This window comes from Suricata suricatta, chromosome 11 (assembly GCF_006229205.1).
Source record: "Suricata suricatta isolate VVHF042 chromosome 11, meerkat_22Aug2017_6uvM2_HiC, whole genome shotgun sequence".
Classification (NCBI taxonomy): domain Eukaryota; kingdom Metazoa; phylum Chordata; class Mammalia; order Carnivora; family Herpestidae; genus Suricata; species Suricata suricatta.
The window spans coordinates 87,609,117-87,634,992 of record NC_043710.1 but is presented as its reverse complement, the minus strand read 5'-3'; the positions used below and the strand labels follow the sequence as shown (position 1 = coordinate 87,634,992).

Here is a 25,876-nt window from a genome sequence, read left to right as displayed (position 1 = left end):
CCAAAATCAAGAGGCAGACACTTAACCAACTGAGCTACCCAGGTGCCCCTGGGTGCAGGGACATCATAATATTCCCTATTCACCTCATGGTTTCTAAGTTTATAAATATGTTTGATAATTTGGAGCCATTGATCTCAAATGAGGCAGAGTTCATTTCCTTTTAGGATCAATGGGAAAAATAGCGTGGGTAATTTGCTCCTCCACCCCTCCTTCCTCTTGCCCTCAAGCTCCACGCCAACTCTGGCAGAAGAAGACTGTATGGATTGTTGGTGGCTCCCTCCCCTCCATCCTTCTCATTAGTGCTGCAGCTAACGAGTTGTGTGGAATCCCAAGCTCATCACTCATCTGTAGAATGGGGCTAATACCCTCAGGGCTGTTTGGAGAAACAAATGAAATCCTGGATTTGAAAGGCTTTGGAGCATCACTCAAAGGCTGCTTGTTGGCTGCTGCCTTCCCTTCTTGGCGGATGAACAGTGCCAGGAAAGAATGTCACTGCCTCCGTGAACCTGTGACTTCTTGCTAGTGCCTTGTTCTTTCTTGCCTGGGATATTTTGTCCATGTTCCCTTGTGTCAGGACTACCTGCTTTTCCTCTCTTCCTTACTAGCTCCTATCTAGCCTCAAAAACCAGCTCAAAAGTCTCTTCTTCTATTAAAACTTCCTAGATCATCTCTCATTGGATAGTTAGTTACTGTCACCACCTCTTGTTCTGCCTTTTTAAAAAATAATTCGTTACTGTATGTTATGGAATTGTAATAACTTAACATGTCTGCATCTATCCCCAGAGTGGGAAATCCTCAAAGGAAGGAAAAATGTCTGATTTGTTTATCACTGCTTGTCACTGCATCCTATAGTTCCCAACACAGTGCCCTACACATGCTTGCTACTCAGGAGATGTCTGCAGAATGATTGAATATTCTATAAAGAACCACATGCCAAAGGCATCGCTCCTGGAGGACTGAGCCCAAAGTTGACATCTTGAATCCAAGGTCCTACACTTGCTCACAGAAGGTCCCAAACTCACAGCCTTTTGTGGTTATAATTAAAGAACACAGGTTGCAACCATGATGGCTTCCAATCCTCCACTTCCAGCTCTTGTGGTCAGTGGAGTATGTCACATGAGCTTGGGAATGCTTACACTCCCAAGAGGGAAACCCTCTGCTACACTTGTGTAGAGCTGCTGTGAGGCCACCTACCAGAGCAGCATTGCCTCCTTAGCCCCTTACACTCTTCCCTCTGGCTTGTTTTCTTTCCATATGGCCCCTTTCTTCCTAAGAACCCAGCACAGGCCTTCTGAGCAGGGGGCTGGAAAGCTAATCATGGTTACCACACTATGCTACATGTGCCAAAATCTCCTTCTACCAATTTCTGTCTCTGTCCCTGGACAACACTGGACTGTGCTGTCCTTCTTGCCAGGATGAATCCCTCCCTGGCTAGAATGGAGCTAGTGGGCACCATTCTCAGAGGGCTGGAAAGCTGGTCCCAAGAAGCAGGCAGGAGCCTTTGTGGGGGAGGGGGGGCGGCTAGGCATTGTCTCTCTGTGGGGTTCATCCCACCATTCAGCACATTAAAACTTTTCTCCTGCAACCCCCCTCCCTGCCCCATGATGCTCAACAGGCTTTAATTTGTGGTGGGCTAATATCACTCTGAGATCTTCTTTATAGGAAGGCATTCATCCCCACACCCTCCTCGGCAGTGTTGAGCTAATGAGATCCATCCCTTTAAACCCAGCTCCTGTGTCAACCCTTCCAGCATCTCCTTGCTTTGTGTCCGGCCATGTAGACAAAGCCCAGAATTAAGGCCTCCAGATTTATTTCATTTAACAAGAACCCACACAAGCCAGCCCAGCAGTCCATTCATCCCAAAATAGCCTCTGAAAGCCTGGGCATATGTCAGTGTCTCTTTGCAAAAACCACACTGTATTGTCATGAAAGGCCCATTTGAACACAGTAGCTACAGAGAAATTATCTCAATGGATTTCAATCACTTCCCAAAAACCAAGGTTCATTTCTCAATAACACAGTCCCTTTGACAATAAATGAACTGCATGATCAGACTGGTGTGTATGTGTGTTTGCATGCGTGAGGACCCCACCCCCCGCCCATGATGAATTCCTAGATGAGCCAACATCACCAATGATCACTCTATGCACCCATTGCAATGTAACATGCCATGCTGAATGGTAGGAGAGGAAGTGGGATTGTGTTCCCACCGCTACAGAAGGACATCCAAGAGAAGCAGCAGGGAGGCAGCAGGGCATAAATGCTCTGAATCAATGGCCCCTTTATCCTGGTGGCTTTGAGCTTGCAACCTCTTATCCTGCAGTCTGCCATGTTGAAACGGAGACTCCTCTGAAGGTCATTATGTTGGGTACCTTTAAAAGCAGCTTTTCTCCTGTTGTGCTCAGGAACTCTTATAGCATGTTAACGAGCAAAGGGGAGCAGAAGACCGCAGAACTCCCTTTTCGAGAGAGGAGGGAGATGGAAAGGCAGAAGGCAGAGGAGATGCGCTGGTACCCCACCTACCTCTCAGGGCGACTCCCATAAAGGATCCTGGAGTCTGCTCCCAGAGTGAGCAGCTATTCTCCATCCTTACTGGGAGAGTTTGAACAAGCCTTGCTGGCCTGCACTAAAAGGAGGAGGGCAAATATCCTATGAAGGTGTCATAAAAGATTCCAAGGTGGTTTTATTTTTTGTTTTTTAACTTATTTTGTTAAGATTTGTCAGTGTTGGCCAGGTTCTGGGTTCTAGAGCCATCATCAATTTGCTTTGTGGTCTTGGGCAAGTTCTTTAACATTTGTTAGACCACCACTTCTTTCTTTACAAAAAGGTCATTACATATCTCCCCATTTAACTTATAAATAAAGCATGATGATTGTTGGTATGGGCTTGGAGTCAAAGATATCTGATGTTGAGAGGTCCCTGGGTGGTTCAGTTAGTTGAGCATCTGCCTTTGGCTCAGGTCATGATCTCACGGTTTGTGAGTTCAACCCTGCATCGGGCTCACTGCTGTCAGTGCAGAGCCTGTTTCAGTCCTCTGTCCCCATCTCTCTGCCCCTCCCCACTTGTGATCTCCCAAAAATAAATAAATATTAAAAAAAGATATCTGAGTTGGAGCCTGGGCTCTGCCACTAACCAGCTATATGACCTTGGGTAAGCCTCCATGGGTTCCAGTTCCCCATCGAGATCCTCATCTGTGAGATGGGGGAGAACAGTACCTGCATCCTAGGTCTGTTGTGAGAATTAGATGATAATGCATGAAAAATGCCTAGCCTGGGGCTTGCCATACAGAGTGTAGCCTCCTGATGGTAGTGACAGGTATTTGTACAAGCTTGTATTTGTAGTGAAAACAAATGAAGGCAAGCAACATCTCCTTGCAAAGTGCACAGGAATTCACAGGTGTATGACATTATGATTACTATTATCATTATTGGGTATGTCATACCTTCATGTGAAGTCCAAGGGTGGTGGGCGTCGGTGCCAGGCTAAACAGCCTCCTCTGATAGGCTGGCTCCAGGGATTGGAGTAAACAGGAGCCTCAGCCTTGCACTTTCCCTGGCTCCTCTCTCAGCTTCAGGAGACACTTTCCAGAGCAAAGCAAAGCAAGACAAACACTGGCGGTTGCCAGATAGAAAACACTCATGTTCTAGAAGACTGGCAGATTCCCTGCCTCATCCTGCCCCCAGGCACAGACGTGACCCTCTCTACCAGGCCCCTTGGCTGTGCCCCAGTGTGTCTCAGCAAGTGCCGTAGGTGCTTGTCCTAGAAGGTGGGCACTCGGCAATGTGTGTGCACTGTCTCACAGGGAGCATGTCATCCCTGGAAGGGAGTTGATGGAACTGGGTGCCACCTGTGCCCAATCTATGCCTAGGAGGGTCAGCCCATGGGAGGAAACAAGGCCCAGTTTGCCTTGCTCATTGAGGGGTCATTCCAGCTGCAATCTTTTATTCTGGCTGGAGCGCCTGATGGACGATTGCTGCTTTTCCTCTTGACGAGCCTGTTTATTTTCAGGATGGTGTGAAGGATGGTGGAGGGTGAGTGTGGACCAAAGTGAGGAGGAATATGGATGGCATATTCTCCGAACTATGAATACTGGTCAGGCCCATGGCAGCTGGGGCAGAGTGGGAACTGCTCTAATGGGCCAGGAGGTCTGGATTCATTCCAGCTGTGCTACTTCCTACCTATTTACCTTGTGTGGCCTATCTCATGGGCCAGGCCACCATGGATGGTGGAGCAGGCTTGTACCGCACAAGGCTAGGGGCTGTGAGCTGCACAGACTATGGATGAATGGAGTTCCTGAGAGTACTATGCAGAGCTTTGCACACGGGGCTCTTGTGCAGAGTAAATGAAATCATTGTCTGCAGCAGCAGTGTCCTTACCTGTTTTGTGCCAGGCTCTGTAGTAAAGCACTTTACATTTCATCTTCTTCTATAGCCTGCATGGTAGGTACTGTTATTACCTAACACACATGTTACTGATGAGAAAACCAAGGCCAGAGAGATTAGGCAACCTATTTCAGTTCCTCAGTTAGGGAGCGATCTGAACGCAGGGCTGGCTGACTCCCAAGTCCATGCTCCTTTTTTTTTTAAGTTTATTTATTTATTTTGAGAGAGAGAGAGAGAGTATGAGCAGGGGAGGGGGCAGAGAGACAGGGATAGAAAAAGAGAATCCCAAGCAGACTCTGCACTGTCAGTGCAAAGCCCGATGCAAGGCTTGAACACACAGTTCATGAGATCACGACCTGAGCCGAAGTTAAGAGTCAGACACTTAGTCAATTGAGCCACCCAGGCACCCCCTCCTCCAAGACCATCCACTATGCAGAAAGGACTTTTGGGCAGCACGGAGCCAGGACACCAGAGTCTGGGCCCTCTGACTGACTGATCCCGTGATCTGACCCCAAGCCCGGTCTCTCCATGGGAAGGAAGTGGGTAGGGAAGCTCTTTCTGAATGTGGCAGAATCCTTCTCCCTTGGCCCAACCATACTTGTCTTGGGATTCCTCCCATAACACAAATCATGAATCTCACTCAGAAACCAGTGTTGGCAGTGGTTGTGCTGGGGGCATATGTGTTCTTTCCTTCATTGCCCGTTCTCAAAAAAGAAGAAGAAATGGAGCTGTCAGATCACTTGGACCAATTCTCCAGAATTGCCAGGGCTGTTTTTCCAGAGTGATTGCCACCAGACTCATGCCTCCCTCCCTGCTGAACTCACACATGTGCAATTAGATATGACTCTATAGTCACATATTTACACACTTCACATGGGTCACTTAGCTTCTGCTCCTTCATATGCAGACCCAGAAAACCATCACACGGTCCTGCACACACCCACGTATCTGTCCACACCCATATAGCTGTGAGTCATGTACTCACATAGCACACGCATGTGCATGCAAGTGTATGACTGTCCCATTTCACTGCAGAACCAAATGAGCACAGTAGCACAGAATGGCAGATAGGAAGAGGTGGAGGTGGAAGATGGTGGAGGGGGGGACAGGAAGAAATACCACTGTCAGGAGAGGGGCTTGGGAAGGCCTGCAGAGGACAGTCCCCACTGGACTGGGGCTCATGGTCTTATTAGGCTGAGAGATCTCAGCAGATTACAACTTCAGCCACGGGGCCATGGCTCTACAGCACTGTTCTCTAGGAAGCCATCCCATCCATGTGCGTGTGCACACATGTGTATTGGGCTTACTCTCTATGGACAGACAGCCCTTTATCTTAAGATGTCTTTCCACAAGGTGGGGCTGAGAAGGGAATTCTGAATCATTCTGACACCTGGGTTTCGATGACTGGATGTCTGCATTTTGGTCCCATCGCCTACACCAGTCCCAAAGCTTACCACAGAAAACACATTAAAATTCATGACAAAGCAAGCCAAGGGTCCCCCCAAAAGAAAGCATCAGGGAAGTAATATTCTGTTCCTCAAACCATGCCATGACAAAAGTCTCTATCCTTTGTGACTGTTCAGTTGTCTGACTCCATAAACAATCACCCAACTTCTTGGAAGATGAAACTGCATGATCAGAGTGCAAGAAATTTTGCAGCCACATTTCATATGTGGTAGTAAACTGACAGCTTAGCCACTTAATATAGTTTACTTTGCATCAATAAGTGGGTTTGGTTTTCAAAAAAAGTTGTTTTTTTAAATCCAGAAAGACATATATTCATAGGAAGAATACAGTGGTACAAAGAGGTCAGCCCTTTTCCACTGAGGGCAAATTATAACCAGTTTATTGTGCATCATTTTATACATTTTACATATATCTATGTACCTATGTGTGTTTGTATGTATGTATATACACATACACACACATACAAACACATATACATACATATATATGTAGATGTAGATGTGTGTGTGTGTGTGTTTGTGTGTGTAGTTGTAGATGTGTGTGTGTGTGTGTGTGTGTTGTGTGTGTGTGTGTGTATAAATGGAAAACACACTTGAGAGGATTACAGACGGCCACAAAGATTTTGCCAGCTCTTCCACAGAACATGGAGAAAGAGATATTGTATCATTTTGGAGATATAACCTTAACAGCCTGACTGCTGGTTCTGCTTTCAGGTGTGTGTAGTGCTTCCTCTTGGAATCCAGCCACCATGCTGTGAGAAGCCCACATCACATAGAGGAACCTGAGGAGGAGAACTCAGGCAACTGGCCAACAGCACAAACTGAGCTCAAGTTGCAGCACCCGCTGCCTGCCATGAGCGTGATCCACTTGGGCCTTCCAGCCCAGTCGAGCCTTCAGATGACTGCAGCATTCCAGCTGATCCCACACAGAGCGAATGAACCACCAATGGACTGAACCCAGCCATGCCACAGAACCACAAAGACAGTAAATAGTAAATAGGCTTTTGTCTTAAGCTACTATGTTTGCGGGTAGCTTGTTACACAGAAATAGAAAACTGAAATGTTGATGGATTCTTTTCATTTTAATAACTACCTACTAATTCACTGATTAGCTATATTATAATTTTATAAAACTAGTATCATAAGAAAGGGCATATATGTTATATCTAGTTCCTTGCAGGGATAAAGCAATAGACATTCTTATATGTGTGTATTTGTGCATATGTGGAAATAGATAACTTTAGGTGAAATTCCTAAACATAAAATTCTCATTAAATGATGTGTGAATTTAAAATTTTGATGGATATTGTCAAAATGTCCTACCACATTTTGTATTTCCACCAAAAAATATATGAATGAGCTGGATTCTCCATACCCTTGCCCACAAGGGTACGGGGATATAATCAAGCTTTTAATCTTTTCTTGTCTGACAGATTAAAAAAAACCCCACCGTGTTTTAGTTTGCATTTCTTCAATGATGACTGAAGTGCTTCGTCTTTTGATATGTTTATTAGCTACTTTTTTTTTTTTTTTTTTTTTTTTTTGGTGACTGTCCTTTGTCCATTTTTTCTACTGGCTCATAAGAACTTTTTACTTTATTGAATTTTAAGAACTCTTTCTCCTTATTGAATAGTAAGAATTCTCAGATGTCAAAATGAAAGAAATTAGCCCTTCATCATTTGTGTTACAGATATTTTTTCACAGATGACTTTTTAGCCTTTGACTTTGTATATAAATACACAAACACGATACATTTACTTTTTCTCTGGTTTTATGCTCTTGTCTCTTTTTCATCCAAGTGAAATTTGTTTTGGTATAAGGAGTGAGGAAGAGATTCTATTCAATTTTTCTCTTCCAATTATCTACTAGCTGCCCAACAGCATTTATTAATTGATGTCCCCAGCCCCCTGCTTTGCACTACCCCTTTATCATATGCGACCTCCCCACATGTACATGTGAGTCTATTTCTGTGCTGTTTTGTTCCCTTGATCTCTCTACTGGCAGCCAGTACCTAAGCCTGCTTCTCAGCTACGCCAGCCTGTGTTTCCTCTGGGATTCAGTTTGCTCTCGGAGCCAGTGTCTAGGGTACTCAGCCTTTGTTGCCAGCCCCAGATATAATACCTCCATTTCATTCGATTCTAATCCACTCTTTTCTTCCATAGACTCCTTACAGCACTTCTTTAGAAAGTTTCCCTTTCCCTGGATCATTTCTCCCTGAGTAGAGTTGCTCTCAAGCTCTTCCTCTTGGTCACTGTGATTAGCTTTTCTTGCTTTCCTGGAACCCCTCCACCCTGAGCCAAAACCTCCCTCTCCTTGCCTCCGCTGGGAAAATAGTCCTCTTTTCAGGGGCCATCCATACTCATTCATTCTCCTGCCTGTTCACTCACTTGCAATATTGGATGGGGTAGCTTGATCTGGTAAGTGGAAAGTAAACCAGGGGATTGATGGACCTCTAGTAGGTGTTCCTGAATAAGGTGATGATTGCCACAGGTCTTAAAGTACCTGTGTGTCATTGATGATCACGAAATAAACTGTCTCTCTCTTCCACCTACTTTTCACATGCGAAAGAAATCCGTGGCCAGGGAGTCAGAAAATATTCATGCCGCCTGAAAATTCATCTGCCTGTGCTGCTTCCCTTTTATTCCTGGCAGTTTACAATGTTAAATTGACACTAAAGCAGGCAAAATGAGTGTGTGAAGTCAAGCATCTGAGAAGGCTTGGAAAGTCTAAAATAAACAATATTGGAATAACAATGTCCTACTCACCAAGGGCATTTAGCTAGAAAAGCACTCCTGCTTAGGAATTCTGTTTGTTTTACTCTTGGAAAATGGGGAAGCAGATCTGTAATTCAGTTGTGAATACCCTATTTTCTTTTTAGAGAGAACCACTGGAGGAGAGGGCTGGAAATGGGGTCCTTTATCTCAGGTCTCAAACCCTGGCCCAAGGCACACAAGACCAGAGTCATCACCATCAGTAACAACAGCTTAATTAACAAGTTGTAGCTCCCAGTTGGGCCTCCTATGGTCCGGGAGGCATGTGGTTCAAGGTCCAGGAGAGGCACCAGGAACAGAAGAGCCAAAAGCGGCAATCTCAGCTGATGACTGCAGACCTATTTCTCTAGTGCCTCCAGGGTCTTCCTTTCACATTCAGCATGACCTCTGTGGACTTCATCAACACCCTCACCCCTCCACTCTCCAGCTTTCTGTCAAATGTACCACATTCCACTAAGCCAGGTCTAAGATGGTGGGATCAACTTTGAGCTTTCCCTTTCTTTTTCATTCTCCCCTCCTTATATCCAAACTGTCCCTATATTCAGTGTTTCTCCTTCAGGTGTCTCTTGAATGTTTCTTCTTTTTATCCCATGGTGATTGCCCTAATCCATGGTAATCCAACAGTTTCTGCCCCCACCCTGGTATAGCCTTGTGTCATCATGGCCAGAGGGATCTTCCTTTAACACTATATTCAGCATATCCCTCTGGTCATGAGAAAAGAACAGTGATATTTGAATGCCTACATTGCATTCGGCACTGGGTCATAGTCTTTGTTTATTTCATATAGTACTGTCAGCCACCTTAGGAAGTGTGTTTTATTGTCCTTCAACAAAAGAACCAAGAGATTATTAGAGTAATTCCACATCCTTTTCCTGGCATCCAAAACTCTCCCTTATAATATAGCTTTGATTTGAATATTTGGCTGGATCAATACTCCATCCCAAGTGGAACTTGATTCCAATAAGGCGTATCTCTTGTCTAAAGGGAGTAGGGAGTAGAGAGTAGAGGAAAAGTTCCTGTGGCAAGAGGTGGTCAAGCAGAAAAGGCAGAGTTCACACCTAACTGGATAAAGTCCAGACAATGAGTGGTTGTGTGGTGGTAGGAGCTGTCATGGGCTGAACTGTGTCACCCAAAATCGATGTATTGAAGGCCTAACCTCTAAAGATTCAGAACATGACTATATTTGGAGAGAATCTTTAAAGAGGTGATTATGTTAAAATGAGGTCATTAGGGAGGGTTCTAATCCAATCCTACTGAAGTCCTTACAAGGAGAGGACACAAGGGCACCTGGGTGGCTCAGTTAGTTAAGTGTCCCACTCTTGATTTTGGCTCAGTTCGTGACCTCACCATTTGTGACATTGAGTCCTACATCAGCATCTGTGCTGACAGTGCAAAGCCTGCTTGGGATTCTCTCTCTTTCTCTCTCTCTGCCTTTCCCCAACTCACACTCTCACTCTTTCTCAAAATAAATAAATGAACTTAAAAACAGTCTTTCTCCCTCTCCCTCAGCCCCCACCTCTGCTCATGCTCCCCATCTCTCTCTCTTAAAAAACAAGAAGAGGACACAGACATCCATAGCGGGAAGACCATGTGAAGACACAGAGAAAAGATGAACAACTTCAAGCCAAGGAGGGAGGCCTCAGAAGAAACCAACTTTGGACTTCTAGCCTCCAGAACTATGAGAGAAGAAACATCTTTTGTTTAAGCCACCCAATCTGTGATGCTTTCTTACGGCAGCCCCAGAAAACTAATAAAGGAGCCCAAGCAGGACCTGGCTGAAGAAGGGGGGCAGTGGGACTATGGGGCATAAGCGTAGGTGATGATAGGTAGGTTCTTTATTGAGCATCTTCCACATGCCAAGCACCATGTTACTATGCAAGCTTTTCACATTTATTACCTTTTAATCTTCCCAAATACCCTGCAAGGTAGTTACTGTCACAGCCATTTCAGAGATATGGGATCCAAAGCTCCAAGTGATAGTAAATATCCCTAGGAGACACAGATAATGAGCATCAGCTCTGGGATTTAAACCCCAGTCTTCCTGTGAATCCTGTGCTTATCCTACTGTGCTGTGCTGTGTTAATCAGCCAAACCCAGACCTGTCCACAGGCAGTGAAGACCTGACTAGCAGGTGGCTTTGGGAATAGTACCTTGTCTAGGAGGGCATGCTCATCAAGTTCATGGGACGGAAACACAGGACTTCACAGAGTTGAGGAAAGGAGGAACAGCTCAGCGTTCTTTCCACCAAAACACGGAACCACGTCCCCTTCCTATTTATATTCAGCATGTTCCCAGAAGTAGCCAAATGGGGAGGCAGCCTTGGCTTCCTGAGATAGCTCAATATCATTCAAGTTCCGTCCATGGCATGCTGACATTCTAATGAGAAGAGAACACCATCCTTAAAGCTCCAGTTAACATGTATGCAGATGGAAGCTTGGGGAAATGTTTCTCTAAATGGCACTCTCCATGAATAACCATCACCCTTCATATCTACCAGGGAGGGCACCCTCCTCTCTCCTCAGATGTGGGATTTCTTCATCCCAGTGTGGACTTAGAGTCCCTGGTGCCCTGAAGGGAAGCAAATTAGTCTCACTTATAATTAAGTATCTCAAATAAAGATTTGGTTTAGGTTTAATAAGAAAAGTGATTCCAAGTCAAACAGATCACAATCGATTATTAAGAACAGAATTACCAGCGTTCAACAACCACCACAAACATGAAATCTTATTTCAGAGTTGCTAAACCCCAATACATACCATTTTAATAATTAATGAGGCTTTAATTAATGCATGACAACAGTCTCAACTTGTGACATCTCTTTGCAGTGATCAGGGTGAGATGGGGAGAGTGTTCTGGGGGAAAGATTCACGTGGAAGAATGGTCATGGGGACCCCTGGGGTCCAGATGCCCCTTCCTTGGGACAGTGCCTCCGTTCCTTCTCTCAAGAAAAATCAGGGGTCTACATGAATCAAATTAGCCATTTAATTGTCAAACACTCTAAACATTCAGGTTTCAAATACTAACCCCAAGAGACTGTTAAAGTGCTTTTATGTTCTTAGAGAAAGGACTCTGCTCTCTCTTTTCACAGACCAAATGGGTGGCAGATGAATGGAGTTACTACAAAATGATCTCCATCCTGCCTGATGCAGGAGCAAGAAGCCACCTGAGTTTAAGGGGAATTCTTGAACTCATTTATTCACTCAATGATTCCCACATAGTTAGCAAAACAAGAATCATGTTAGCTATAAAGAAGAAAAAAGGAAGACTTTAGTCCTGTCCCTTGTCCCATAGAAATTCAGATTTAGTGGGGATGGGCTAAGGGGTCTAATTTAATAAGTCAGGATTTCTAGGACAGTCCCCATTGCCTGACAATGCTTTGCTGGCAAAGGCCAAGGATTTGTTCTTTAAACCAAAGAAGCACCCTCCCACCTGGCCCATCTCTCCAGGTGATTCTGACACATGGCCAGCAATGGAGCACTTCATCGTAGAAAGCAATAACATTTCTAAGAATATGGTGTTCCAGGGACATGAAAGACCTAATGCTCCACTGGAAATGCCTCCCTTGGGGTCCAGAGAGGCTACTCCCTAGTGACAATGACCTACTGTTCATTCATGAGTGGTCCCTGGCTTTCACTATTGCTGGCCAAGCCCTATCCCAATAGTCCTCTTTGGATATGAAAGATGCCTGGAAAGGGGAAAGCAAACAGTGAGCTGCAGCGTTCCTACTTCACGAGCATTTTCTTTCTGTGTCTCTGGTGAGTCAGAGTTTGTTTGAATGTGAATTATCTGCAATCATAAAAGTGACAGTACAGCTGGCTGCTGGGAGCCTGGAGGAGGAAATGTATGCTGCAGATAAGGTGGGGGAGAGTGTGAGTGTGTGTGACAGAGTGTGTGTGTGTGTGTGTGTGTGTGTGTGTATGCCTGCACACAGTGGGGGGCCGGGCTGTCCACTCCAAAGCAATGTCTGAGGGGCCCTTTCTGAGTAAGGAAAGGGCTGACAGGGACAAGTCCTTCAGAGTCCCTTCTGTCTGTCTGCTCTTATGATAGCAGAAGGCCAGGACCTCTTCAAGCCAGGGAGCGCCTCCTGTCCCTTCTCTCCAGCCCTTGGATTTTAGTCTAATCCCAGCCTGTCCCTGCTGTTTCCTGGAGATGTGGGAGAAGATAAAGTGGAGGCCCATGGTTGCTACCCTTTTTCTCCTGGTGCTCCCACCTCTGCCTCAGGAGCCGGGACATAGGTGAGGGCCTGGGCATGACGTCTTGTATGCCTGACATCAGAAGTCATTGCTTCTGTCCAGTCATTGTGTGGGGCTTGTGGGAAGGAGAGGAAGGCAGCAGGAGGTCTTCAAGTTCAGGACCATGGCTTTCTTAGGTTGGTGACAACCAAAAAGCTACCAAAAAAAAAAAAAAAGGTAAAGAAAAGAAGCAGATGGAGATAGCGCTGCTCTTCAACCAAGGCCCCCTTTTTCATCCTTGCTCCTCCCACAAACTAATAGGTGGTCCAGAGTCCACTCAAGTGCCCCTGCCCAAGTCATCTGGAGAGAAACCACAGTTTCAATGTTCCAAGAGTTTTTGGTCATTCACCAGACACTGAGTGTCTCCTAAGCTCTGGCACGGTGTTATGTGCTGGGTGCTACGTTCTTGGTTCCTGGCCTCAGGGAGTTCAGAGTCTGATAGAAAAGACAGTCAGATAAACAGCCAGTTGTGATGCAGTATAAGAAATATGTAATCGGGTAAGCGCAGAGGGCTGTGGAGGTGCCAGAGCTAACCAAGGCAGGACTCTGGGGGAGGACAGAGGAAGGGTCTCCAAGGGAAGCCCAGTGCCCATACTGATGTTAGGAAGTACAGGAAGGGAGGCATTCTCATGGAGGGAGTCAGGGACAACTGGTAGACCAGCATGGTGGAAGCAAGGGGAGTTGGCTGAGGTTGGCAGAGGCGTGAGGGCTATTTAGAAGTTTGGATGCTCTCACAAGGCCCAGAGGAGCCATGGGTGCTTTCAAGCAGAGGAGTGATGCATCCAGGAGTCAGTCAGGAACTGTTGCCCAGGTTTCTGGATGAGAGATGCTGAAGGCCTGGCCTAAGGTGCTGCTGGCAGATGTAGTGAGGATGGGAAAGGCTTCAGATGGGTGAAGAAGTAGGCTTGGGAACTGATGGGGCTTACATTCTGGGGATGGAGACAGACATTAGACAACTAATTACACAATTAATTATGCAATTACCACTGTAAGAAGTGTTCTGAAGGAGAGTACGGGGTGTGTGGGCCCATTAGGGGAGGATTGGCTCTGGCCAAGGGTGTGGGGGAGGTTTCCTTGAGCAGAGGTGGTGGGTGGAGCAGGGGAAAAGGCAGGCAGGAGGAAGTGTGGCATCTCTGAGGGCCTTAAAGACCAGTCTGGCTAGAGCAAGGGTGGGCCTGGGAGCCATATACAGCTGCCTGCCTCTTTTGTCAACGAACTTTCACTGGATCACAGCTGTACCCACTTGTGTACACAATGGGTGTGGCTGACACACTTCTTCATACTGCCAGGCCAGGATGAGAGTAAGGGAAGGGAAGGATCCAGGGTGCACCATGTAGAGGACTTCCCCCAGCACAGCCTCAGCCCTGCTAGCCAGCATTTCCCCACAGTCCTGCAATCTTCCCTTACCTGCCTTTTACTCCCTTCCTACAGGGGGCAGAATCAAGTACGGTCGATCTCAGAACAATGCTAGATTCTGGGGTGCTGCCCCCTACCAAGTAGTCAAAACTCCATGTATACGTTTTGACTCTCCCCAAACTTAACTGCTAATAACCTACTGTGGACCAGACACCTTGCTGACAACATAAAGAGTGGATTCACACAGATTTTGTAGGTCATATATATTGTATACTGCATTCTTACAATAAGGGAAGCTAGAGACAAGAAAACATTATGAAGAAGAAAATCACAAGGAAGAGAAAACACATTCACAGCACTATACTCCTGTACAGAAAAAAATCTGTGCAGAAGTGGACCTGCATGGTTTAAACTTGTGTGGTGCAAAGGTGGTGTAGCTGCAATGGAGACCTTCTGGTTGCAAAACCTAAAATATTTGCTCTCTGGCCTTTTATAACAAGAAAAAGCTTGCTGCCCCTCTGGCCTAGAGCACAAGCATGAGGGAGCGTGTGGTACTGGCCAAGCACTGATGCTATTGGAGAGCAGCCCACCTCCTCTTAGCACTCAGCTCTACAGGCAGAAGACACCTGTGTGAACACCTGGGCCCCCGCAGGGGGCTGGCAGAGGGGAGCGCGACTCCCTGCTGTGGGAACATGCTCGGTCCATGTACAAGGCAAGCAGGAGGTGCAGGCCAGTTATGTCCTCAACAAATGATGGATAGATGGGGGGGGGGTTATGGTGATAAACAGTCCCATTTCCTTGCTTCTCAATGGGGGAGAAGGCCATGCCCCAGAGCTTCCTGGTGGGACTAAACACAACTGCAAGCAGCGGTGTCTGACTTGACAATGAACCCTCTGTTGGCTCCTTTCCTTCCCTTTCTTGCTCACCAGCCCCATTGGTGCTTCCTGGGATCACTCCCCAAAGAAGTTATGTGCATTTTTCTTAATGTTTATTCATTTATTTTTGAGAGAGAGAGAGAGAGGAGAGAGAATAAATGGATGTGAGCAGGGGAGGGACAGAGATACACAGAATCTGAAGCAGACTCTGGGCTCTGAGCTGTCAGCACAGAGCCTGATGCGGGGCTTGAATCTACAAACTGTTAGATCATGACTGAGCCAAAGTCGGACACTTAACTGAATGAGCCACCCAGGCGCCCCTACATGCATCCTTATTCCAGAATCTGCTTTGAAGGGATCCCAAACAACATGGTGAGATGTCCCTAAGCTGCTCCACGGTGTGTTGGAAGGCACATGTACCACATCTTGCTGTAGAGAAAGAAGGCCTTCTAAATAATTAACAGGGCTTTATTTGAATGATTATTTTCCCTCTTCTAGGCCTCAAGCCACAGGATGAAGAGTTGGCCTTAATTTTTTTTTTTTTTTTAGTTTTAAATTCAAATACTACCTTTCTGGTGACTGCATTGCTGGGGACCCTACATTCCCAAAGTGGGCCCTTGTGCAAGCCTATTTCCCTTCCACCCTAGGAAAAATGTCCAGACAACTGGTAGAGTTTCTGTTTTCTCATCTGATAATTCTGTTTCCTTCCTCCTTAAAGGAAACTGTACAGAGAAAGGATCACTTGAGAAAAGCTATCTTTGCTTACCTACTCCATCTGTATTGGAAAGAAACTCAACTATTCTGTGTTTTTCAGTTTTCTTCCCGAAGGTCTCAGTGCACATCTGGCCACTTTGGGCAGTTGGTAGGCTCGCATCCTGCACCAGCCAGCCCCTGATGGGGCCCCAAATTAAAATACAAGTTTTAAGTAAGTGCTTTCCTTTCCTGGGAATTGTTGACAGCTAAAGACCACATGGGCTCATCAGTATGATCCTGAAGAGAGAAATGATCAGGGCGAATGGCTCCAAATGGAGATGAAAAAGCTTTTACAGTGACAGGGAAGAGATATCACAAGCTGCTTGAGAAAATGCAGTTTGGGAATATAGGGGAACACGGGCCATTTTGTATATAAAAAACAAGAGGAAAGGGACAGGGAGCATGCGAAATGGTGTAAAAGAGAGAAACAAGATGAGGTGAGAAAAAGGGATAGAGTCAGCAGGCACAGGGAGAGGGAACCGAGTCAGCCAGAGCAGTGGCCATCAGAGAGCCTTTCAAAGAGTGACAGGGAATACAAACCTCATCGAAGCTGAATGCAGTGGTAGAGGGACTAGTGTTGCAGAGTGAAATGTGCAGCAAAGCTCTCGGTGCCCATTTGCAGAACACAGGAGCAATCTGCGGCATTATTGACTAACAGAAAAATGACTCCTCCCTGGCTTAGCACAGGATGCATTTATCTTCAGACAGAACCTCAATAGGGCCCGGTGTTAGTTCTTAGGTGTCTTGGCAAGAGGTCAGGCATGAGAAGCATGGAAGATATGGTGTGGGGTGTGGAGTGGGGTAAAAAGAGGTGAGTAGGGAGGTAAGGGCAGAGATGGGAGGTGATGCAGAAGATGGGAAAGAAGCAGAGAGGAAAGGAGATGGAGAGAGGGAAGGAGACAGGAGGGAGAGAAGAAAGAACACAGGGGAGTGACCTAGGAAAGAGAAAAGAAACTATAGGATGAGAATTTAGGAATAAGAGATAGGGAGAGAAGAGAGGAAGGGAAGGAGCTGAAAGATTGATTTAGAAAATCATAAGCCGAGAAGCACAAAGCAGCTGAATCCTTGGAGGACCTGCTAGGTACCACACATGTACTGAGGCGTCATGTCATTATCTTATTGAATCCTTATACCAACTTCGCATTGGTGCTCTCACCCCCTTTTTTATAGGTGAGGAACGGGGGGCTCTGAGAATTTAAGTAATTTTGCCCCCAAATTGAGATATTCAGGAGGTAGTAAGGATGGAGTTCAAACTCAGGAATAAAGGAAATTTAAGATGGTTCAAGATTGGCCCCATCCCAGGGGAACAGGCTAGCCCTGCTTTTCCAGATCTCTGGGCTCTGGACCAAAGCACAGGACATTTATTCCTATACTGCACTACAGCACGGGACAATTTAGGCCTCCAACCACCAGGGGGAGCTGTCTTCCCAGCAGAAATAGGAAGCTAATTGCTCTAAGAAATAGCCAAGTCGGGCAAAGTTATTTGCTAGCTTACCTTTGTGGGGGATTAGTTTGGTGATCAGGGAGGGCACCAGCTGAGAAAGCTGATTCATATCAGCTGTTTTTTACTTTATCCTAGACTCCATCTAAATGGGATTTACCTGTTAATTTCTCAGTCAGTATATGTTTTGCTTCCTTGCTCAACTTGTGCTCATGGACTTGTCTGTCTGCTCTGGTTCTGTCTCTCTCCTTTGGAAGGCAAAGGTGTGTCTGTTTCATTCACTTCTGTTGGCCCAGCGCTGGCCTTGTAGCTGTTGCAATACATTTCTGATAAATGAATGAGCAAGTGAGAGGATATACAGATACTTGAGCAGGAAGGGGTCCTGAAGCATTTAATCCTACCAAAGTCCAGTCCATTGGGAGTCTCAAATGTTGCTTTAAAATTTTTTTTAATGTTTTATTTACTTTTTTGAGAGAGAGAGAGAGAGAGAGAGAGAGAGAGAGAGAGAGAAAGAGAGTGTAAGCAGGGGAGGGTCAGAGAGAGAGGGAAACACAGAATCTGAAGACAGGCTCCAGGCTTTGAGCTAGCTGTTAGCACAGAGCCCAATGGGGGCTCGAACCTACAAACTGTGAGAGATCATGACCTGAGTCAAAGCCAGATGCTCAACTGACTGAGCTGCCCAGGTGCCCCTCAAATGCTGCTTTTAAACAAACAGCTTTCCTTGCTTACTGTGGATCTTCAAGTCAGACATCACCTTCAAGACTGTCTTCCTGGTGTTTTAGTTGTTTGACCAACTGGTGTCCTTTGTGGGGTGGCGTGGGGTTGGGAGTTAGGAAGAAGCCACATTTCTTATTTTGTCCTGGTAATGGTAATAATAAAGGGTCCTACCAAAGTCCAAGACTTTCATGATGTCCACTGAAACAGTGGATGTGTGAATGCAGTTTGTAATCTGAACTTTGAAAGTGGCCCCTGCTCTCTGGAGTAATGCTGTTCTTCACCCTGCAGCAAAGTCTCTCATAGGGGCTCAAGAAGCTAGGTGAGCCAGGAGTGACAGAATGTTCCAAGACTTGGTTACATCTCACTCTAGATCTACTGAACTGGAATCTCTGGGAGTTCTCTCTGGAACCCGGTCCTTTCAAAACCTCCCTCAGATAGATCTGCGGTGGCTATGGTCAGGCTTGGCAATCGCTGTTCAGGCACACCTTGTCCTCCACCCCTACTCATCTCTGTCCTTGGGTTTCCCCCCCATCCCAGCCTATGGTCCCTGCCTCTCTTGGTGACTTCAGGGTCACTGTGCAACTAAGAAGTCAGTTTGATCAATGCTGTTCTTCATTTTGAGCCACAATATAAAACACTTTATTGTGATTCCAAATAGCAAAGTTATTTTCTGCCAGAGCTTCACCATCTGAACTTAATAGCATGCTGTAATGCCACACTGTGCTGATGTGTGGCATATTTAATATCCATCTTTCTTAGAAATAACAGTGTTCAGAAATTAGAAGGGACTTTAGCAGTGAAATAATTAATGTGGATAACCATCATAAACACCTCAAATGGAACAAATGCAGATGGTAGTGAGCCATGATTGTTAATATGCTAACCTGTTTTGACAGAACTTTAGATTTTTTTCCTTGAGAAGTTCATGGATGGAAGTTAAAATGACCCTTTCCTCATGACATGAGCCCAGTCATTCCGGGTCAAGGATTCATGGATGTCCTGTCTGGGCAAGGAAGCAGCACAGAGCTTAGCCTGAGAGAATGGTGGCATCCTGGATCTGGGACTCTCTTCCATCATGGCTGCCTGGGGTCAGGAGGGAGACTTTCACCTCCTGCATCTGTATGTCTGCCTTCTGCCCCAGGCTCAGGCAGGGTGAACTGGCCTCAAAGTGCAGCCACGCATCTACCTGTCCTGCATGGTGGCCCTGGGGGAGGCCAGGGGCCCTGGCTGGGCTCTACTCAGTGGGCAGTAGCTCTTTGAAGATCCTAGCAGCAAGCAGGTGCGTATTACAGAACCCAGCTCCAAGATGTGGCATAGAAATAAAAAATAGCCATAGAAAAATAACTCCTCCACAGGCAAATATCTGAGGGGAACATGGTGAAGGGGTATTTAGGAAGAACTACAGCTCGTGTCTGCTCCTGCTTCAGCTCCACTGGCCTCTAAGCCAGAAGGGCCATCCAAGATTCTCACGATAATTCAGAGCCCCCCAGAGAAACCCTAGAGAGTAAATCATGGGAGGAAGGGTAGAAGAAACCTAGCTTTTACTGAACCCCTACAATGCAATAAGTGCCGTGCTCTACACATATTTTATTTACTCTGCCCAATGATCACCTAAGGTGAGCAGATTAAGAGAAGGAATCTGATCACTAGACAATAAGTGATTTGCCAAGTTCACCAGGGGCTCTGGGAACACACATTGGCCAGGTACCCCCACTGATGTGATACTAGAGGGGCACCACTCAGTCTTTCCACCCCTGAAATTAAATCCTTCTCTTTGGTGCTGAAACCTAGCCAAGGACATTGATCGAAATATTTGTCCCCTTTCCCTCCAGCACCATCATTTATCCGTTCTCTATTTAATCATCTTCTTACAAAAATGCTGTAATGTCTCTAAGTTTTAAAAGTGGAGACACCTCCCTTGACCCTGGTTTCCCTCCTGCTACAGCTCGTTTTCTGTGTTCTCTATTATATAATTCAAAAGAGCTTCTTTCACTGCCTCCAATTCCCCTTCATCCATTTTCTCTTGAACCCACTCACTCAGATTTTGCTCCCAGCACTCCACAGAGACAGTTCCTTTCAAGGTTACTGCCAAATCCAATGGTCAACTCTTGGTTGACATGGTTGATCAGCTCTTCCATTTAAATGCTTTCTTTTTTTAGCCTCTGGGAGAGCAAGCTCTTTTTTTTTTTTTTTTTTTTTTTTTTTTTTTTTTTTGGGTAGCAATCTCTTTTGGGAGAGCGATTTCTTTTGGGTCCATTGTTATCTCATGATAGGAGTGTTGGTTCTTCTCCATCTCTATTAATCCCAAATTTTGGAGGACCTCAGAGCTTCTCTGGGCTGTCCACATTCACTCCCTAGGTTATCTCATTCAGTTGTATGGCTTTCAGCAGTATCCACATGCTCTCCTTGCTTGACATTTCCATCTGGATGTCTTATGGCATCTAAAATGTAAGCCATCCAAAACAGACTCCTGCTTCCCGGCCCACCCCCTGCCCGCTGCCTGATCCCTATCTCATTAGATGGCAACTTTGTTCTTCCTCTTGCTCAGCGACAACCTTACAGGTCATCCTTGCTGTCGCTCTTTCTCTAACGCTTTGCATTCAATCTTTTATCCAGAAAATGACGAATTCCCACCATCCCTGCTGTTGCCACCCTGGTCCCAGGCAGCAGCATCTTGCACTTGGAAGAGGGCACTAATTCCTAAGAGTTGACCCACTTCTATTCTTGTCCTACAGTCTTCTGGGCCCAGCGGTCAGGGCCAGCCTTGCACGGGTTAAACAGAACCCTGTTGCTCCTCTGTTTAAACCCTTCAGTGGCTCAGGGTCAGGGTGTGGCCCCCTCCCTTTTTGATCTCAGCTCATACATCTTCCCTTTACTTACTCCGCTTTGGCTACACTAACCTCCTTGTTCTTTCTCAAACACACCAAGCAGGCTCTCTCTTCAGGATCTTGGTCCTTGCTAATTTTTTTCTTGCCTGCCATCTCTTCTACTTTCTTATTTTTCTCCCTTGAACTTACCATTACTTGACATCATATATTGATTTGTGGATTGTCTTTCCCCTCCTGCTGGAATGTCAGCTCTTTGAGGCCAGGGCTCTATCTGTTTTGGCCACGACTGTGTCCCCAGTGCTCAGAATAGGAGGTGCCTGATAATAAGCACATAGTAGGTGCTCAGGGAATATTTGCTGAGGGGATGAATTTGAACTCCGTGTGACTCTTTGTCACAGTCTTTGTCTCTTCCACCAACCAGCACAGTGGTATTTGCGTGCAGAAGGGGGCATGCTAACAAGATGGGGCAAGATGCCTGGTGATACAGAGTGCTAAGTGCCGGCGAGGCCCCAAATCCCTCCACGCAAGGTGTTGCCACAGTGGCTAAAAACCAGGCCCCGAGGAAATATGCTAGATTTCAGGATGCATAAAAGGAAATAAGAATTTAGAGGAGTAAAATTTGGGGACAAACTGAAAAGTATTTTCAATTTAGATCCAAAGGGCTTAAATTCATGTTCCCTTTCCCGTCCAGCCTGGGTGAAGACACTGACCATGCAAAGAGAGACACTTCCTGGAGTGAACAGAGAGTTATTAATACTATGCCAGGACAATAAACATAAGCCAGGACTGTCCTGGGCAAACCAGGTATGATCGCCTGAATTGGAAAAGAAGGGGCTGGCTTGTGGCTGGGGTTGATGATGATGCTGGAGGGCTGGGGCTGAAGGTGATGCTTGGGAAAACACAGGGAGACAGAGAGGGGACCAAGCGAGAAGGGCAGCTGGGAGAGGGGAGAGAAGTATTGGGCATCTGGTCTAACACATTAGAAGGGCAGAGGCTGGAAGCAGTTCTGGGAGAGGGCCACTTCCCATGCCTGACAGAGGAGAGAGAGATGGGATTCCTAAGGATGAAGCTAACCAGACACAAAATGGGCTAGTAAGGAGGGGCTGTGAAATGAGAATAGCAGGAAGCCCAAATGCCTTCTGGGGCCGACTGATTGAGGAGCAACATGGTGGTTTGGAAAGAATATGGAGTCTAGACGGATTTGGTCTCACATTCTGGCACTCAGGAACTTGGACTGTGAGGGTGTCACTGATTATGCTCTGCCTCAGCTTCCTCATCTGCAGAATGAAGAGTGATAGCACCTTCCTTAAGGAACTCTGGGGAATAAATAATGCATGACAGCCATCCAGCACGATGCATGTATCATGGCACATAACAGGTGCTCCTCTGGCAACACAGAGGGAGCGTGCTCCTTAAGAAGATGATAACAGGATTGTAGATGGAGATCCACACTGGAGAAGTTGGGGGCATGAGCCAAAAGGTCTGCTGGGGAGGCCGGAGCCCTGAAGGAGGGGTGATGACCCGGGTACTCTTAGAGCTTGCTATGGCTGCCCATGGAATATGCTATTGCAGTATCTGGCACATGGAGGACTCCTCCACTTGACTGATGTCCTCATGGGCATGGACTGTGATTTTTGTCATCTCTGTCCCAGGCATCTGGCTCAGAGTCTGAGACACTGGCACATGGCATGGTAGTGCTCCATGGACATGACTGGTCTTCCCCACTGAAATCTCTGTAACCTTCCCATTTAGAGGGCCCAGCTGTATCTGGGGAATAGAATGGAAGGCAAAGGAAACTGGGCTGAACCAGAGAGGACTGGTCCAGTAGGGCCTACAGAGAAGGAGCTAGAAATCATTAAACAAAGAAGGACATCATCTATTTTATCCCACTCTGGTATAAAGAAGTAAAAATTTTCTAAAACCAATTCTCCCCGGCCTCCTGACTCATATGCTCGGGGGCTAGCATAAACCTGCATCCCACTGCTAAGCATTTCCTGGACTCTTCTCTTCCACGGTTTTAAAATAAAGGTCCTCGGAGAGCAACCAAAGCAAATAGAATATTATCTACTCTGAGTCTTTTGAGAGTAGTGAGTGTGTCTTATTTGTTTGCATTCTTATTTCATAGACCAGCACCTGATTACAGAGTAGGTGCTCAGTTAGTCTGTGCTCCATTCCATAATGGCATGACACAGCATGAGGAATGGAGTGGGGAGGGGAAGCAGGAAGAAAGGCATCAGCACAAATGCTTGCTGGGACTTGGAACTTGGGAAATGGGTCAAATGACCAACAAAATACTCAGAATACTTTAAGAGATGGTAAAAAACATCATTGTTGACTCCCCCTCTAGGGTCCCTGGGCGTCTTCTTCGATTCTAGAACACAGATGCAAAAAAACTACAGATCCGATTGCTTTCCTGAAGCCCCGTGATGACTGCAGGAGATGGGAGGCAGATCCATGGCCATGCGTGATGGTACAGAAATGCTGAAGCACCCTTTTGTGTCCTACCTGGTTCTCTGTCAAAGCCGAGACCACTGCTGAGGACCAAGACAGACACCATACCTTACCCTGAATGGCCTCGGTGATGACCCAGGAGACAGTGAGGGGAGGAAAGTCACCCCTCATTGCACCCCTCAGAAGTTTTTTCGGCCATGGCAAGGGGAAGACTGGTTCCCACGTGAGATTTTCTGTTTCTGTCTCCTGGAGATTGTTTCTTTTTCTCTATACCTTAGACACTTGTGCTGTGACACACTAAGACCATTGCCAGACAGGCCCCTACTCTGGTTCACACACATGCACATGCACAGGCAGACGTCCTGTCATAGCTCATTCCTCTCGTGGACAAGATGCAGAGTGAATGAGCTAGCAGATGGACACCCTGGAGGTTCTGAGCCATGTCACTCCCTATCAGCCCTCTCCAAAGACCCAGGCGGGATCTGGGAGGGGCTGCTGATGAGATGGGTGGGCTTTCTGAATTTCCAGCTGGAGCAAAACCTTTCTCTCCCCGAGGGATGGAGAGCTCTCTTCAGCTGTTCAGTAGAAATGTCAGGCCAAGACTAAATCCAGGTGTATGTTTTAGCTGCCTGCCTTCTTGAGGTCTTTGCTCTCTTAAAGTCCAGTGGAATTAGGGGACAGATTTTGAATGTTGAGCTTTGAAAGCAAGGCCAACACCTGCTATGTGCCCAGAGTTCTTATTAGACTCTGAAGAACCATAATAACAACTTTCCTGCATTCCTCTTCCCAGAACAACCAGTCAATTTATCATGCATTTGATAACTATTCCCCATGCCTTTATTTTGTATCAGGTAGTGTGCTAGGCAGTGGTTGTAGGTGTTTTCATTCCTGTCTTACAGATGAAAAGACTAAGGTTCAGAGAAGTGAGGATTTGAGGGTAATCTCTCAGAAGTGGACAGTAGCTGATTCAGGAATCAAAGACCTGGCTTGTTGGTATCTTCCTAACAGAATGGGTCTCTAAGGCCCTTCTTGGAACCCTTGGGCTCCAATGAACTCAGTCTGACAACCACAGATAGAGACTCTTTTAAGTTTCTTAAAGCTCTGACATTCAGTGATTCTAGGGGATCCATTAACCTATGAAAGATTTCAACATGTTTTCTAGAATTTTCCCTCAGAAGTTTTTCCTTTAGGACTTCTCTGGGGACAAATTTTGGCCTCTAGGAGGAGTACAAAGTTCTCAGGATGCCTCTGGCTCCAATCCACCTCTCCAGCCTCTTCCCCTACCCCTTTCCTATTATTTCTCTTCTTCCAGTGAAACTTGGTATTGGGTTACCGGCATTTCTGGACTTGCCATGGGTTCTGTGTCTCCATGCCTTTGTTTATGCTATTCATGTGCTAGGAATACCCCCTTTCCACTTTCCTCCTGGAAACCCCCCACTCATCCTTCAAAGCCTGGCTCAGACGCCCCTCTATTGAAAGGTTTTATTTCACACTCACACAGGGCAGTCCGCAGCCTCCTTCTGAGACACCTTTCCCTCTGGGACACACCCCTATCAGAGACCTCAGCATAGTCTATTGTGGCTCATTTAGACACACTCATCTTCCCCCAGAATGAGAGTTTCTCAAAGACAGAGACTTAGTTCTGAGCTTCCAGTGCCCAGCACAGAGCTCGGTGGGTAGTAAGGACTCAATAAGCAGGTGTGAAATGACTGTGCATTTGGGCGTCGCCCAGAAAGAGGCAACTGCTGGGGCAGCCTGCACAGAAGACCTGGCTGGATGGGAGGCCCGCACACAGCTGCCCCACTCCGCCGCAAGGCTGATTCTCAGAAGCTCAACCTACCCCTCCCTCCTCAGCTCCTACCCCCCTAAAGAAAGCGTACTTCAATTCTAAGTGCAAACACAGGGTTTTGCCTCTTTAGTGGCCTCAGCCTGGGAAGAAAAGCCACAGAGTTGACTGATCTTAAACAAGTAAATGGACAGTAGTCCCTTAGCTTGGTGCTGAGTCTAAATTTGGAAGACCCAGCTTCCAGGTTAAGACAGCAGGCCGAAAGGCTGAGAACTGCCGAGGTGTCTGTGAGCACCCGGCCCTGCCCGGCTGGCGTTTCCCCTCTGTGTTGCCCTTCTCTCTGCCCTTCAGGGTGTCTGGCCACTCCACCTTGCATGTGCTGTATTTTTCTGATCCTCCCTCTTCTAATCGCTCTGTCTGCCTCACAAAGTGGAGAATTCGATTTTCTTCCCAAAGAAAATCAGATTTGACTTAGCTCAATCCATTTCCACAATTGCTACTGAAACACTAACTGTCTGTATTAGGACAAAGGGCCAAACTTGTGACTTCTGAAGGTGGGTGGGTGCGAGGACACAATGGTGTCTGAGGGACTAATCTGATACGGACCCAGGTGAAGACATCTGCAGGCAGCACAAGGCTGGTCTAAAGCCTTGGTCCCCAAAGGCCAGTGATAAGGAGAGCCAGAAGAAAGAGCTTAGCTTGGAGCAGGTGTGTGAGCATTCCCCCTGCAGACCCCGCGGCAGAAGCTCTGGAAGAAGCAGGGCAGCGCCACCTGGGAGCCTCCCCGCACATCCTACATGACAGCAGGGCAGAGGCAG

General features: G+C 46.5%; 1 protein-coding gene and 1 long non-coding RNA gene across 6 annotated transcripts in view; both read right to left on the bottom strand.

The window, feature by feature from the left end:
- KIRREL3 (kirre like nephrin family adhesion molecule 3) overlaps positions 1 to 25,876 on the bottom strand; it is a 548,409-nt gene that overhangs the window by 258,537 nt on the left and 263,996 nt on the right. The gene's annotated exons all lie outside the window — the stretch shown is intronic.
- On the bottom strand, positions 23,123 to 25,856 carry LOC115306116. The gene is made up of 2 exons (XR_003915195.1): positions 25,665 to 25,856; positions 23,123 to 23,355 (listed from the first exon to the last, which is right to left on the bottom strand). It is a non-coding gene; the product is annotated as an uncharacterized LOC115306116 (long non-coding RNA).